The 17,881-nt window shown below is 35.8% G+C and overlaps 1 protein-coding gene across 6 annotated transcripts in view; it reads left to right on the forward strand.

The window, feature by feature from the left end:
• The window catches only part of CYRIA (CYFIP related Rac1 interactor A), a 70,796-nt gene that overhangs the window by 28,044 nt on the left and 24,871 nt on the right, over nt 1-17,881 (forward strand). For all 6 annotated transcript variants that reach the window (XM_034432138.3, XM_034432137.3, XM_034432136.3 and 3 more), the window contains 2 exons: nt 4,668-4,718; nt 7,808-7,842. The gene's annotated coding sequence lies outside the window, so the exon portion shown is untranslated. The remainder of the gene's footprint in view (nt 1-4,667; nt 4,719-7,807; nt 7,843-17,881) is intronic.

Raw genomic sequence — 17,881 nt, forward strand, 5'->3', positions numbered from 1 at the left:
TATAAGAATATATAAAAACTAGGGTTCCTTCCTTTAAAAAAAAAAACTGGAAAAGTTTTATCCTGAAATTTTAACTGAGTTCAGAAATAAGATGACTGCCAAGGTTGTTTAGCCCAGCAGCACAATAATATTGACCACTAATATGTTTTTATTGTGTTGCTGATAAGTTTGATTGCGCGCTGTTGGTGAGTACACAGCTGGAGGGCTTGAATGGAAACCATTCTACACTTCACATTAACACAGAATCAAAGAAACACTTTGTTGTTTTTAACACATTTTTATGTTGGTATCTGCCAAGATATCTACATCCTGTGATCCCATGTGAATTTCAAAGAATTCTCATTTAGAATTGAGAGTTGCTAATTTTTACATTAACATATCTGTAATCCCATCCTATAGGAGTTGCTGTCTGAGTAGAGAAAAACCTTCATCACAATCAATTGAAGCCAAACTTAAATGTTCAGTCTCCTTGAGGTCAAACATGGTGATTCTGTAGTATGGTTTGTCACTGCTTTCTTCCAAGATGATGTCTTAAACTTCTCTATATAGTCTACAAGCCAAATATTTTTGGAAGACTGCCATTCAAATACTAAGCAGGCCCATCCTTGGCTTCTGAGCCATAAAAGATCAGCAAGTGTTAAAAAAACAACTTTTCCTTAATACAAAAAAATAATTAAGGTAGATATTTATTGTGCATTCTTAAGTGATCCCATTTTCATTTGAAGATATTCAGAATGGTTAAGGGAGAACGCTTAAGTACATTATATCTTCTATATATAAGAAGTGTTTATTCATCTGCAGAGTAAAGAGAATGTCAAGACAAACTTAAAATTCTATGTCTCGTACATCATCAGATGTTGAATGAACTAGAGATGGACGATCAACATTCTGATTGCTAGGATATCCAGGCTCCATCCTGAAAACATCCATTTGCAATGGGAGTTAATACTACAATATTCCTACAGCAAATTAAGATCAGTAAGAGAAAAGCAGAAAGACTGGTTGACCCATATTTTCTGATGGACATCTTTTGTTTCTGTTTAATGTGCCATTTTGAAAAGAAGAGAGAGAATAACAATTGAGGACAAACAAAATATTATTGAAAATTTGTTTGCGGCCTAGACATTTTATTTTGGAATATTTTATCTTATTGTAAGTCATATTGTAGTCATATTGTAAGTTGTTTTTGACTGTGCTGTTACACTCCCCCCCCCATTTTGGTGAGGAGGGGGAAATAATGACTTCATTTTCTTTCACAGCAGGAAACTTCCACATCAGCAGTTGTGTATTGCCCTGAGTTAAATTGATTGTAAAGTGTGATTGCTCAAACTTGTCATGTACACTAAGCTTTTTTCTCAGAATACATAGTTGACTGCTGTGTTACAGGTTTTGAATTGGCCATTTAGAAAATACGGTTAAGTGGATTTGTTCACTAACCGTCACTTAAGTATTACACTGTTGCGATTTATCATTTTTGTAGGCCAAGAACTTAAAACTATCACATGCATCTTGAATTTTGAAGTACCTGAACAAATTTGAAATTTGCATCTTCCTTCTTTTGTGATTGACCTTAATACTATACACTCTTAATTGCCTCTGAAATAAGGACATTGAAATTCGTTTTAACATAAGGAATTGCTGTTTATATAAAAACAGTTTTTAAAAGTAGCTCAAGTAATTCTTAGACAACAATAACAATAGTTTATATTTGACTTGGGGGGAAAACTTGTTGGAAGACTTTTTCTGGTTGAAAGTGGGCATTTAATAAAAAGGAAGACAGTGTTGGAAGAAACATCCTTCTAGGTTCTGCTCCAAGTGGGGAAAACAGACACTGGAAACATGGAGACTGCTTGGAAAGATGGTTTAATGGTGGACAAGATCACATGGCTTGAGTTCCTGAACAGAAAAGGGCAGATACAGTAAATCCTCGGGTTTTTATGCTCTCTCTGGCTCTGCATTTCTTGGGGCCCCGAAAGAGTATCCTGATTGGTTGTCAAACCCCCAGGGGGTGGGGGCCTTGCTGGCTGATAGTCACATGTGCTTCCCAGGTCACATGTGGTGAGTTTCTGTTGCTATTGTGTAGAGGGCTAATCCCATCTTTGGCAATTCCTACTATGGCTCTGCCTGAAGGAGGCAGATCTTTGTTATGTAGAGTAGACTGGCCCAGGCCTTAATGGCCCATTGACAAAGGGTGGGGGGCAGGAAGGTGGGAGCTGCTTTGTCTGTAAAATATGCTTCTCATATTTCTGCCTTTTTCATATTTTCTAAAATATTTCACTCTTCCAGGAAAGGGGTGGGTGCTAACTTCCTACAACAGTTTAAGAAAGGTATCAGGAATTATAGAGAATATAGATACTAATTGGGATAGGTAAACGTAATAATTCTGCCAGATTATATAATGCAGAATATTAGGTGGATGAAGTTTATTACATTAGGGTTATATCTCCTCACAGGTATCTAATGGAAGGCAATTGTGAAGTAGCTCCATGTTTGTTCTAAGCTCAAAGAAGGGTCATGGATTTAACCTGTCTAGATGCAGAGAGTTCTAGGAATACCAAGCAAAATATTACTTCTCCACAAAGTGGAGATTCAGTATACCTCTTGTCTAATTGATTGTCACTATTATGAACAACTTTGCATGCTGTCAGAAATTAAATTACATAAGATGCAGATTTGGGTCAACTAGAAGAACAAGTAATTGCCGCAGTATTTAAATGATTAAAATATTCTTGAGGAAGTCCACAAAAGTAATGGATTGACTTAATTGGAGGTTGACCCTGAATTTTAGACATTTCTCTACTACCCTAGGAAGGTCAGTGTAATGGAATATAGAAAGGAGGTGAATTTCCAGGAGAGAGGGGTGTATTCCAGAGGAGTAAGAAGCAACTCAGTCTGTATGTTACCAATGAGAGGAAGGGTGAAGACAGCCCCTCCCTAATAGTTTAGAGCAGTGGTGAAATCCAAATTTTTTTACTACCAGTTCTGTGGGAATGGCTTCGTGGGTGTGGCTTGGTGGGCATGGCAGTGGAAGGATACTGCAAAATCTCCATTGCCATCCCACTCCAGGGGAAGGATACTGCAAAATCCCCATTCCCACCCCACTCTGGAGCCAGACAGAGGTGGTATTTGCCAGTTCTCCGAACTACTCAAAGTTTCCGCTACCTGTTCTCCAAACTGCTCAAAGTTTCTACTACCGGTTCTCCAGAACCTGTCAGAACCTGCTGGATTTCACCCCTGGTTTAGAGTATATGCAGATAGTGGAGTAGAGTCCTTAGTCTGACAAAAGGTATGAAATCAATAGAGAAGCTGATCCTGGAAAAATTGCATGTTATTCTTGGTTTTGGACCTAACAGTTAGAAAAATAAAACTTACCTGTTTCAATTGTCTTCTTCTCAGTGAATGTAAAATAACTTTTTGCATTTTAAAACTACTTATTGGATAAGAGGCAAAAATACTTTTATTCCTAGATAAATAAATCATGGCTTGACTGCCGCAATACACTGTATCGGGACTGCCCTGGAAGACCACTCTGGTACAGAATGCAGCAGGGCAGGCAGTGATGAGCATGCCTCATAACCATGTAAGACTCCTGCCTATGAGTTGCCAGTTTGCTTCTGAGTGTGATTCAGGATGGTGATTACCCCCATCATATCTGCCCAGCTGATTCAATCAGGCATGGGTTTGACCCACACTAGATGCCCTCGCTTAAACAACACATTTGTTGGGGCCCTGGAAGCACTCCTTGTCTGTCATAATGCCAGCCTTCTCTCATAAGGTTTTTCATAAGATCCCAATGGTCCACATCCTGCTGGTTTTTCAAAGAGCGTTGAAGAACTAGTTCTTGCTTGGACCTTTGGTGAGGATAACTTTAAGTTGTGTGGGTTTTTGCGCCTCTCTGGTTTATCATCTTGTATTCTTGTTTATTCTTGTATGGTTTATTCCTTTTAATGTTGTTTATCCCTGAACCACCCTGAGTCATTTGTAGTTGGGTGGAATAAGGAGGAGGTGGAATGAGGAGGAGGAGGAGGAGGAGGAGGAGGAGGCAATATGATGCTAATGTACCTCTGCTGGGATGTTTTAAACATTGGAGATCAGTTTTACCTGGAAAGTGCCCTGGTTTGTTGTTACTATAGTTATAATGGTCTGGAGGAGCCTTGTTTTTCTTGATTTCAGTTAAGCTTTACTCAACAAGACAGCAAATGAATCTGGCCATTCCACCTTGTCTGTGATTCCGAGAACAGCCAGCACTACTGTAGCTGAATCATGGGTGATGAGCAAGAGATGACCAAGTTATCGGAACATGTTTGAGCTTAGCAGTTGAGGCTTTGACTGGAAATAACCCATTTATAATCCTTGTTCTGTAATTCAAAAATACTTTCTTAGTGTATATTTAATATGGGAAAAGAGAAGGAAGTTCACTAGAAAGTCTTAAGAATGACACAGGAAGAATGTTTAAATGTAATGCCAAACTGCAGAACACTAAATGAGATAATTTGTATAGAAGGGAATATTCCCAGTGTCTTAATCAGTTTATATATCGATGAAAGACTTCCAAAATACTTGCTAGTATTTATCAACATGTATATTATGTAGTCTACCCTTTTTATAATGCATTTCCTTAAACCAATGGATTACAATAAATTAACATTCTGAATTTAAATTTGCAGGTTTCATTTTCTTCTTAGATCTCCAGGAGAAATTGGAGAATTTTTAAACAGGTGAGTTTACAAAGTTGAATATATTCTTTGGGAGGGAGGGACTTTTTTTTATTAAACTATTTTTCCTGAAAAAAATACTAGTGGTGTAGTTACAACTCTTTTGATTTAAATAGAAGCTATTAAGAGTAATATGAGCACTCTCACAAGTAGCTGCTTTGGTAAATTTATCCAAACATTAAATTTATTTATTTATTTATTTATTAAATTTATATGCCACCCCTCTCTGGAGACTCAGGGCGGCTCACAATACATTTTTTTTTAAAAAAAACCATTCTAAAAACATTTAAAAGATTAAAAAACATTAAAAACCTTAGAACTCATCGTTCTAAATACTCCTTTATCAAAAGGCAAATTGGTAAAAATACTTCTCAGATTTACCCACTTCAAGTATTCATTTTACCTTTTTAAAATTTTTGAGGCATGTGTTCTTTTAAGTATTTCCACACAAAGTTCTGGGTTGTTTCCACCCACATAGGAGACAATGTTGTAGTTTTCTTTTTTTCTTTTTCTTTTTCTTTTTTGATAAAAGATAGATAGATAGATAGATAGATAGATAGATAGATAGATAGATAGATAGATAGATAGATAGATAGATCAATAGAGGTTTTTTTTTCTTCCCTTTAATCATGTCCCATTCTCAGAAATCGCCTGGACAAGTTCCTGCTAGATAGCTATCAAGTGCAAGAAATCTAGTAGGTACTAACATACCAGTGAACAGATCTCCACTGGTAGCAAAGGTAAGTGGAACTCACTACTGGGTCCAGATAAAATACCTGAGGTAGTGAGACTTCGGTATCTGGAGATATAGAAGTCTAAAAATCTGGAGGCCATAGGCTCCCTGCCCCAGCTTAACTAATGTATTATTAAACCTTCCTAATTTTATCATCATTTGAATCATTAAGGAAAGGTTATTAAGGTAACTGATCTTTAAATTCCTTTTTGATTCGACCATTCATATAATCCTAAATAATTGCTGAAACCTGATCATTCATTCAGTTATTCATTCTGCAGTCAGGCCTATTAGACATACTGCAGACACTTTTTTTGCATTCCTTTTTTATTGTTAAAAGAGCATGTTATAAATGTTTATGACAGATGGTCTTTTAAAAAATGGATGTAGAAATACAACTACAAAAACATAACACTACCCAGCATTAACAATCTGGATGCATTATAAAGTTTATTTTTAATTCATTTGTTTGATTTACACTACATCTTTAGTAAGTAAAAGTGTGACATACTTTATTTAATATAATGTATCTGTAGAAACTTTAATTCAGAATCAACAGATTTATGTGATGCTAAGATATTGCTGGTTCTTCATATTTAAATTTAAATGTTAGTAGTGAAATGATTTTCAAAGTGCATATAATGATTTGAAAACATGGAGTTTTTAATCCTACATCAATTTCCTCATTGATGTACTTCTAGAGTTCCCCTATTTTCTAACTAGTCTTACTGAATGTGTATACTTCCTCTGTAGTAAATGCTGACCTAGAGGATATAATTAGGGTAGTATCAAAACAGAAATTTGCCCTTCCTCTTTTGGAACTATTTATATTCAGTGAAGTGATAGTGATGCTGGTATAAAAACATCAAGACACTTATTGATATAAGATGAAGAACTCTGAGATTGCAGAAGGATCCATTATAAATTTTGTTGCTTTAATATCGGAATATCCTGCAAAAGGTTTGGATTGCATTTTATTAAGATTGAAACAAAGTATGAAACTTTAATTTTATGGCTTTTAATTAAATGTTATATGTATTAGGAATAAATGGGAAAAAGTGTCACAACTAGATGTTTTTATAATATCTCTACTGTTCTAGTAGTCTATTTTGTGCTGAGAATAAAGTTGTAAAATAGAAGTGGGAAGAAATAGGTCATAATCTCAAGCTTGATTTTCATACACACACACACACACACACACACACACACACACACACACACACACACACACACCTTACAGCCTTCAACTGTAAAATCACAAATGAAATAACATTAGCATTTCAAACATTTAAATATTATTAAAAATAAAAAAATAAAATCATTTGTAAGTCAGATTTCGGGAGTGCCAGGGCTTTTATTTTGTTAATTTTACAACCCATCGTATTAAATTCAAGCTTATTTCTTAAGAGTAATGTGCAGTTCTGTCTTGATTATTTCTTTTAATTTTTGTTGTGGCAATGGATTTTTAAAGTGACATATGCATGGCTCATGCCTTGCACTAATTGGTTTGGTTGACTTGGGCTTTAGTGCACCGGGTGAATTCTAGTGACTGTGGGTTATAAGGAAGCTGTCTGATTTACTGTGGTTTTTGTATTCAACCAGTTGTGAGTTATTCAATAGCTCAGTTTTAAAGGTATAACTAGTGCTTGTAACCTTTAACTGGGTGAAACAGTGACCAAGGTACCTCAAATGGTCCAAAATCCAGGACACATGACTCCTGTGGATTGAAATCTGGCAAATTTGTGGTCACTTCAGTGCTGCTGTTCTGTCACCTAGAGAACCAGTAGACCAGTCCTGCTCTGGCCTTCTAGAAGCTAGGTAGACCAGTCCTATCACTGGCTGCTGCAGGATGATCAGCAGGGCCGGATTTAGATGAAAAGAGGCCCTAGGCTATTCCACTTATGAGGCCCTTTCACCTATAGTGAAAGTGTAATTTTAATTTTGCTAACAATTTGAATGTAGGCCCCTCTTGATCTTGAGGCCCTAGGCTGAAGCCTAGTTAGCCTATAGGAAAATCCGGCCCTGATGATCAGCCATGGTCAAGCCCGCAAGAAAGCTGATCCCACTCTCACTGCTTTTTTGTTCTTGGTCATTCTATTTCTCTGTTTAAGTAAAGAAATATCTCTGAAATGATGACCCTTTATTGTCTTAGTTAGTTTTAAAATGCTTCTTTCTCTATTATGCATATCTTCATGCAATGTAAAAAAAGATTATGAATGTTGAATTATATTGATAGCCCAATAAAAACCCATCCAAAATGTGAAGGCAAAGAAAATGTTTGAACAGGGTTTGTCTATGTCTGTGCGCATATTACCATTTCTTATGAGGTGTAATTGATTATACAATTCTGATTTTACAGATTGGAAACTTGATTCAAAAGAAATATATTATCAGGTAAGAAAATAGTCATTGTATCAAGTGTATCAGTGTAAACTGCATATTGTTTTTATATACTTTTTGAATCTAGTCTATTTATGTACACCCCAATTCAAAAAGTTTAAGTCCTGTCCCTATGTGGTTCTCTCTGAAATTAATGGTATCTTCATATATACATATTAGTGACTATGTCTTTAGCTGTGATTGAATTAAGAAATCCCTGATTTCTTCAAATTTCCTTAATTTATTAGCACTTTAGTTATACACCTGCTAAAACATATGCCAAAACTGCTTATTTTGGATCATTAGCTAATTAAATAATGGAAAGAGTATATTTTAACAAAATATGTAACTTCAGTGTTCTTAAATTAGTAAAGTGTTTATGTTATTAATACTGCTGACACAGTCAAAACCTCCATAACTAATGTGAAACATGTTGGTTTCTAGTATTAGTTGTTTATACCTGATATTTTTGTACAAGATACATTTTCAAAATAAATTCCTGAATTGTGCTATCTGAAATGTATACATTTCTTGGATTATAGGTAGTCCTCAGCTAGTGACTGCCTCATTTAGCAATCATTTGCAGTTACTACAGTGATGAAAAAATAATCTTAGATCAATCCCCACACTTACTGTACAACCTTCATGGGTCTATAAAGCAAAGCAAAGATGGATGTAAAGATCATAAGCATAGTTGTGGTTTCAGTTAGTGACTGCTTCACTTAATAACTGAGTTGCTGGTCCCAATTGTGGTTGCTAAACAAGGATTATCTGCATTGATTTCTCCAAAAGAGGCTAAATGTATCAAAATAATAGTTTAACATAGTACAACCTCCACACAATGAAGCATTTCTAAATCAAGATTTCTAAAGTAAATTGTTAACATATCCATGTAAACCAGATGCCTAAAAAGGAACTGACTGAATTATCCATTTCAGATAATTGAACTACTTCAGCATGACTTTATATTTTATACTTATCTTAATCCAATATTTACTTAATAATTTATATCTTGTGTTTGATAGGTTTTGCCTCAAATTATTTGCTCATATATATTTTATTGAAAAGCTAGATTGTGTTATTAACAAAAGTACCTGAAATTATTGAAGTCCTGTATAGTTAGCATACTATGAAATAAATAAACCTATTGATAAAAGTAATAAAATTGTGCAGTTTCCAAGACAGAAAAAATAAATAAATCACATGAACATAAAAGAAGCAGAAAAATAGGTAGCATTAGTACTTTCCCAATCCTGTATTATTCTTTCTTGTGTCAATATCCTGTTTTCTCTTCCTAACCAATGCAGACATAAGGTTTCAGAGTTCATTTACATAAATTATACTTACACCGGTTTGATAGGAAATAGGCACTAAAATGCAGATCGGTATACACATTAAAACATGAATATTGAAGCAAGGCATCTTAGACGCTCTGTTATTATCAATCAAGAAAATCATTTTAAGATTGTAATGCTCAACCCCCAATAATGTCTATTTATGTCAAGGGGAAAAAAAGCAACTTACACATTCATATTGAAGATTAGGGAAGAAATATAGAAATTAACAGTATCCTAATTCTTCTACATAAATCAGTGATGTGGCTAGATTTGAACTATTACAGAGTATTACAAGGATTTTGTAAATACGTGCAAAGCAAATGACCCAGGGATTAAATTACTTTCCCTTTAAAGAAACATGGTAACTTTTTTGCTTGGTCAAGAATCAAGTCAGTTGGGGGTAGAGAGTGATTTGGATAATTTAAATTTGATTGCTTAATAGTTCTTAATTATAGGAAAGTTTTTAATCTGGCTCAGTACAACATATTCCTTTTGGAAGTACAATACAAAATGAAAAGCAAAAATGTGTGTCCCTGTCCATTTTGGTTAGAAAGAAAAGTGGAAACAATAATTATCTGCTATTCTATGAATTTAAGGAAGTGGTTATCCTGCCATTATTATTGAAGTATCTGATAGAGGTTCTAAATTCTACAAAGTGCACTTATTAAAGGATTATATTATTGTTATGATATTGCAGGCTAGGAAAAGAGAATTCAGAACTTGAGATTTTAGGGAGGACTGATACATTTTTGGAGTCATTGGATTATATATTTTATTTATTTATTTCCAGTGTTTTATACCACCCACTTGCAAAATTGGCAGGACACAGTAAAGCACAGTAAAATACTAAAGCAAACGTGTTGCTAAAATAAGGATCAGTATATATGAAACAATCATTAAAACATAAAATCATATGACATGTATATGTTTTGATGTACTCTTTTTTTCCTTAATCGTAGAATAATAGTACCCTTAATCGTAGAAAGATATATTTATGCATGCTCTCTTGTTTTTATAATAGTCTGCACTGCAATAAATACATTTTTATAGAATATTTAAATTCATGCATGGTGCAGAAAATGTGGAGAAAGGGAATCTCTCTTACATAATAACTAGAGTCTGAGAAACTGATTAAAGATGAACGGTGGAAGTTCCATAACAAATAAAAGAAGATGGGTCTTTATAACTTACTCTAAAGTATAATAGCTATCAAGTTGGGTGGCTTTAAATAAGGGTTGACTTTAATGAATTAATTGTGGCTACTACAAATGATACTGTGTATTTTCTCCAGTATCAGAAGAAATATTTTTATTATTTTTATTATTATTTACATCCCATGTTTTGCCCATGAGGCACAGTTAATACGTTATTAGGGAAATCAGGCAAAAGGGCACTATTATATTCATGTCTTCTTTGTGCGAATTTACCGGATTCATCTGAATCTTGACAATTTCTGGAACAACATGCTGGAATAAATATGCATTTGGCTGAACCAACATGGTTCTTCTAAGATGTTTATTAAAAAAATTACTGATTATGAGTTAGCGCAGGATAGGTTTTGGAAAGAATAAGAACCACATTCCCAAATAGCTGATCCTGTGCGTTAAGGGCATATATTGACAAAGACAACACAAAATTTGGGGGGGGCAGCAAATACAAAAACACAACATCCCCACATGCACACAAACCAGAAAGGATTATACTGTTCCAGACAAACATATACAACAGTATATACAGACACCGATTAGTCTCTAGGAGAAGATGTGAATGCACACATGCATACCTCCCCACACCCCATATTATGTTGTGACACAAAAGAAAATACAGGTATCTCCTATTGCCACTGCTGGTAAAAGGGTTGGGAAGCATTCCTGAAAGCCAGTCTCACCAGAATTTCTTTGTCTTGTTTTTTCATCCCTTGACAAGATTTAAAAAATCTGTTCCTGCTGATCTTTCATTTTAATTATAGCATATCATAAATTCCAGCCTTTATTACTGTCTATTTTATTGGCGGTCTGAGTTGCCACCTACATTTTTGTTCTAAGATCAGGTATCTGCAATGCGCTGGAGTGGGTGGAGAAGATTTGTGTTTTTGTTTTTACTTTGGCAAGCTAAGATTGCCACTTAGTGGTCAAATCTTCTAATGACAAGCTTTTCCCAGCAATAATAAGGCTTTGAAATTGATTTGGGATTTACTTTTATGTCAAGGGAATTAGCCTTGGTTGTCTAATTTCTTAAATAACTTCCACTTTGTGTCCATTTTGAATGACAGAGGATTTTATCCCAGTGCCTATACGCGGAATGTTAAATGACACCAAACTCCACAAATACGATAAAGACACCAAGGACAATGATCTTCACAGCTACAGATTACGTGTCTACCATCATTTTTATCTAGTTAATATAACTGAATAAAAAATAAATTACAGTAACAATAATATATTTTAAATTTTAATAAATCATTGATCATCATTAGGAAATTTTAATTTAAACACAGATGTTAATTAGATTTTTGTTGTGAGCTGAACAGATTCAGTAATGAATGAATAATTCTTACGTTTGCGTTGTTTCTTAATTACCACATTTGTATCATCCCTTTCTTTCCAAGTTGAGTGTAGCACATTTGAGGGCGTTTTCTTATTTTATTCTCACCAAACCAATCCTTTGAGAATTGTTACACAGAAAGATGCTAACTAGCCCAAAATCAACTATATAGCCAAATGGGTTCCTGAACTCTTTGTCACCTTGATCCCTCCTATGGTAAGTCCAAAATCTAGAATATTCTCTTAAAACAAAAGTACATGTGGAGATTTCTTGATCAGTCTTTTACCTTTTTCTCTTCCTAACTATGAAAAAATTGGTTGGGATTAAGGAGAATTTGAAGAATTAATTATTTATTCTTACAAGTTTACTAAGAAACACAAATGATAATAATATATATAACCCCTCACTCAGCTTTCCATCTTAAATTATACAAATTTACAAGGACATTATATCATTGTGCCATAGTTGTAAACCACAACTATGGTTTCACATGTGGCACTTAACAAAAATGCATTCATCTTTAACTAGTTAGCTCCATTTGTGGACTTGGAGTAAGATGTGGACATGCCTTATGTCATTTAAATCTATTCCAGTCCTACATTGAAAATGGGAAGATAATAATATTTAACAATGTCCCTCCAAATTCCTTCACTATGTATAGAGCTTAATTTTCATTATTTTGATGATCTGTCTTGCCATTTTTAATCTCATCCAGTTTGTTGGAAGATTTTGTCATATAGAAACCCTGTTTGAAACTTACAGAAAGTCAGGGCAGAGGAAACAAAGTAAGTGATTAAGCTACCTGATTTTGGTTTAGTCTGTTTCAGGGGTGTCAAACCCACGTTGTCATGGTGGCGTCATGTGACGTATCGGGACTTCCCCCCCCTTCGCTAAACTGGGCAACCGCGTGGCCAACACATGACACATCTGGCCTGTCGGCCAGGAGTTTGACAGGCCTGGTCTGTTGGGTGAACTTTGGCTAACAGGTGCTTTTCATAAGATACAGTTAAAAATTCATAACTTAGTATGATGTGTGAGTGAGAAATACACAAGGACCAAAGGAATTGTTTAGGAAGCCATGGTTCCAACGAATAATTAATAATAAATCCTGGGATTTACTTTAGAGTAAAATTCATATAGAACTGTATGATAGATATCTACCCTATAATCACTATCATGTGAACATAGTCTGATGTTTAAAATTGTACTCTGATGTTTGAAACTGATGTTACTCACCTATTTTTAAATTTTAACTTGTATTTATCTACCTGGTGAACATACAGAGGAATTAAATGTTTAATTGGACCAAAGCAGAGTAACCGCCGTAGAAAAACAGACTAACAGATAGAGAAGACATTTTCCTTTTATTCCTAAAGTCCAACAGCAGAGGGCACTCTGTCACTAACAAAATCAATTCTGAGTTTCTGTTATTCCCTTTTTAAAAATTCTTCCTTCCTGTGAAGCCATGTTGAATGAGCAAATGTCTATAGACTGGTCTGTGAGTTTTAAATGTCTCCTTCACAGGAAATCCACTGTGTAGCACTGCAGGGTTGTCCAAACATCGGCACAATGTCCACTTCTGTGCATATGTTTAACTTTGCTCATATCATTGACCAATGTCTGTTTTCTTTGAATAATAGATCACTTTAATCACATGCTACTCTAATATTATGAAAGGACCAAGTGATATTTACTATGAAGGTTGTCTGGGTGTGATTAATCACCATGCAGATTTGTTATGGCTTAGAACTAACCATTTTAGAACAAAATTTGTACAACGTAAATTGTCTTAACATCTTAATATACAACTTTTGGTATTGACTTTAGTTTCTAGTTGCTTCCTATTAAATAAGCCATCTTTAAAAATACTGTATAAATTGGAATATAAGTTGGAATATTTCCTTGATCGTATTTGACAGTATTTTTAATCAGCTGTTGGAATTTGATTTTGCTTTTCTAGTTGCTGAGCTAGCAATTACTTGCTTTTTAGGGGAGTGATTCCTGTTTCAAGTTACAATAAGAAATTTTGTCCTAAATTGATTAACAGGACTAGTTAATTTTAAGTCTTTCTTTAAATGACTTGCCCAGGAATTTCTATTTATTTAACCAGAATACATTTTTGCTTATTAATTCCATCATCCGTTTGCTATTAATTACAAAAAGAATCATGCATTGGACAATAACAGATTTTCCTGCTTCCCTCTAGCTGTCTGTGAGAAACAAGTCAATGGGTTTTGTTTTTTTTTTAAAAAAAGAAGCTGACACAGACAAATATACACACAAACACGCTAAATCAGCTAAATAGTTGATGTTGGTTTCCAAGTACCATTTTGGAATCAAGATGTATATTCAAAGCTGCAATTCTGTTCACCTTTACTTGGGAAAAGGCCCCATTAAACTCAGAGTGATAAGCAAATGTGATAAGGTGCGAACTATAGAGAGTAAGGAAGATTACCTTGGTTGAAATATGCAAGAACCATTATCTAGGCAAAAGGTGACTGAAACATATTTTAAATCCAGAGAAATGAGATAACATTCAGCAATAACTCAGGCAGATGGAGTTACCACACAATCAGATTCGCAAGAGTCTGCTATTATAGCCAATGTCAAAAAAATAGCTTTAGTTGTGTTTTTTTGTTGTTGAATTGACTTTTTGGTCTGGTTCAGCTCGCGGGGCCGACACAAACTGCACGAAGTAGCAGTTAAGGCTACTTGTTTCCATTTATTTCACTTTTATTCTCTCAATTTTTCTTTAAATCTTTTGCTGAGCGTGGGGACTGTGCTTCCATTTTCTCTCGTGCTATGTTAATTCATTAAAAAACTTTATTTGAGGTAGAGAACATGCTGTGTCAGCCTTGTAAATAATTTCTTAATGAGCTTGCTAGCATATATCTGGTAACAGATATAGCATATATTTGCTAGCATAACAGGTAATTTTCTGTTATGGTTCTCCTGATGGATTCCTGCCACAAAGGAAAAAAAAATAAACAGATACCCAGGAGGTATCACAGATGCCTTCTGTTGGAACAAGGTGCTGACTCAAGCACAGCTATAGATAATTGTTGTCTTGATGAAGAGAATAAACTCTTCTCCCTCCCAGGCCCGAAAAAAAGAAGGTTCTTGAAAGGATCATAAGGCTTCTCAAGACCATATGTTCTTCTAAAGGTTCATTTGCTACCAAAGACTGCATCAACCTGCTTTAAGGTTTTGTATATGTAAGGATTGAGAGCCAGTTTTGTATAGTGGTTAAAAATTCAACACAAAAATAGTTTGTCGCGAAAGTGACCGCCTGTGAAGGCTCCTGGATTGGACTGAAAGGCGAAAGTGGAAGCAGTATGCTCCGTCCCATAATTGGATAGACCAGGTTGCCCTGACAAAAAACACTTAATATTTTCCCTGGTATAGCCAACAAAGGGAGGAGAGCCCATGGTTTAGAGTAGGGATCCGGATCTGGCTCGCGGGGTGCTTAGATCTGGCTCGTGGAGCCGCCCTGGAAACAGCAAAGGACCGGCACACAGTGCCTCTCTCGAGCTCCATTTTCATTGGCAGAGAGTTGCAGGAGGCTGTCGCAGCCAAAAATGGAGCTTGGGAGCACCTTTTCGCTGGCAAAGCACTTGGTCCATCACCAGCGCCCCCGACATAAGTGACGTTGAGCTCGCCACGCCCACCCTGCCATGCCCATGCCGCCCCCCCCAGGTCAAACACAACCCTGATGTGGCCCTCAATGAAATCGAGTTTGACACCGCTGGCTTAGAGGTTAATACATCTACTTAATATGCAAGTAGCCCAGGTTCAAATCCCAGAAGGGTATGGCTAGCTGATGAGAGCTAAATAGCTTGAAATAGATCTGTACTAGTCTCCCTTTATTTCTTTGTCGGTAAAACATAAAAATTCAACACAAATATAATGGTTAAAGGTATAAGGCTAGAAACTGAGAGACCATAGCTTCTAGTCAAGCCTAGAGAAGCCAGCTGGGTTGGGCCAATCACTCTATCTCAGCCCTAGAAAGAAATCAGACAGACAATGCATTCATAATGCTATACACAACAAACACCTTGGTTCTGTTGTTCAGTCCCCCTGGCTTGTCATGAACCTGGGTTTCTGGATTCTCTGAACTTTCTCACCTCTGTTGTAAAAGATCTGTTCCTGTAGTCTGTTTTAGTTAGTAAACTATATTTATTTTGCTTTCCTGTCTTCTCTGACTTTGAAAACAGCCTTCTTCCTATTCTTATTACTTCTTAGTTGAACATCTCCTTGAAAGTGTTTTATTGCTGACTTCAGGCCATAAAAGAGGACAGATTGAAGCCATAAAACACCTCACCTAGCTAGAAGGAGGTTTTCAAATAACAGAATAAACTTTATCAAATGTAGCTGGCTCAATTAGCTGTTGCTATAGATGCTTCACATCTGTGCAGCACAGTCCATGGCCTTTACCATGGCTCACCCAAATGATGGCCTCAGAAACTTGAGGTCACTCCTAGTTGCTACCCTTTATTTTTAGTGGAATGCACAATGCACATATCTCTGTACGGTTTTTCTAGATGACCAAATTAAAGTGGAGTTTTTATCATCTTGTCGCCCTCTTAAATGGGCCATTTCCTTATCCACTTTGCCAGATAAGGAACCTGAATGACTTTGTGGGCTTCAGTGCTCAATTGCATTTGATTTACAGAAGTCTTTGAAGGTCCTGCCAGCAAAAATAAAACAACTCCCCTCCCCAATATCCAGTGGGTTCAACTGGTGAATGCTTATATTGAGGAATAAATGGGCAGAAATAAAATGTCCTGTCATTCTCATCTTGCAAAATTTATTTTATATGAGTCTGGGTAGGTAGAGGGATGAAGAAAAAGGACATCCTGTCAGATGATGAGGCATGGGATTTCTGAGGGCCTTCATTGCCCTAAGGAAGTAGCCCACTCTGGATTTACTTGAATGAGAAGAACCGAAGCAATTTCAAGGGCCAGCTTTGTCCTATGGGGAAGAGATCAGCATCATAGGAACAGCCTCCACTTATAATAATTAATTAGTGGGACAACTTGCCTCTAGAAGTTGTGGGTGCCCCAACGCTAGAGATTTTTAAGAAGAAACTGGACAACCATTTGTCTGAAATGGAATAGGGTTTCCTGCCTGAGTAAGTGGTTGGATTAGAAGACATCCAAGATCCCTTCCAACTCTGTTATTCTGTGGCAAGGTTTTCTAATTCAAGGTTAGGAAACTAATCTCAAACTCTTGTGGAATTCAGATTGCGAGCCCAAACCTTCATTCAAGGAACACCCTCCCCACAATTTTAAACATGCCAGCTTTAGTTACTACCCATATATACTTCAGTGTTGTTTTTTTATTTTGCAGTGTTCTTTTGAACGTATGTCTGATCATGCCAGAAAAATGAGATATTTCTTCTCAAATAAAGCACACTCATAAACTAACTGAAGTATTTTAAATAGAAACTAGATTATAAAAGGTTGAATGCTTTTGCTCATGAAGGAAAGTAAGTTAAAACAATTATCCGTGAATCTTCAGGCAATAATAACTATTATTTTGTAAGCTGTATTTCTTTTGGAACTACTTGTAGTCTTTGGTTGTATAACCAGAGGCATAGAATCAAAATCATGTGAAGTATTACTCCTGCTTTACAAAGCCTTAGTAAGGCCACCCCTGGAATACTACATCCAGTTTTGGTCACCCCATTACAAAAAAAAAAAAGATGTTGAGACTTTGGAAAAAGTGCAAAGAAGGGCAACTAAGATAATTAATCCCTTGCTCAGGATTCCTGTTTGTCTATTTAATTCTGTGTTCCATTTGCTCAGAGACCACTTTATCTAAGGTGAATTCCAAAACTTCACGATCTGTTCCTAGTAAACAGTAATCAGACATCAGAGCTGTTTGTTGTTCTGTTGTCACCCACAGGCAGATATCCAGATGGAGTGTGACAGTGTCATTCTGAAATAATATCTGCATAATGTGTCATACTTGGGCAATTGGATTAGATTCTTAACTCTTCCAGAATTCACAGATAATAATATTTTTCATTCGTCTATGCAACAAGCACTATGTTTGCATACAATGTGAAGAATTCTTGCTTTTTTGTTCCCTTCAACCTTGCATTTGTCTATAATTCCTAAAGTTCATCTGGCCTTATAAGCACTACATGCTCTTCATCAAGTCCTCAAAGA

The sequence above is a fragment of the Pantherophis guttatus genome, chromosome 1 (assembly GCF_059756535.1).
Source record: "Pantherophis guttatus breed Tessera chromosome 1, ASM5975653v1, whole genome shotgun sequence".
Lineage (NCBI taxonomy): Eukaryota > Metazoa > Chordata > Lepidosauria > Squamata > Colubridae > Pantherophis > Pantherophis guttatus.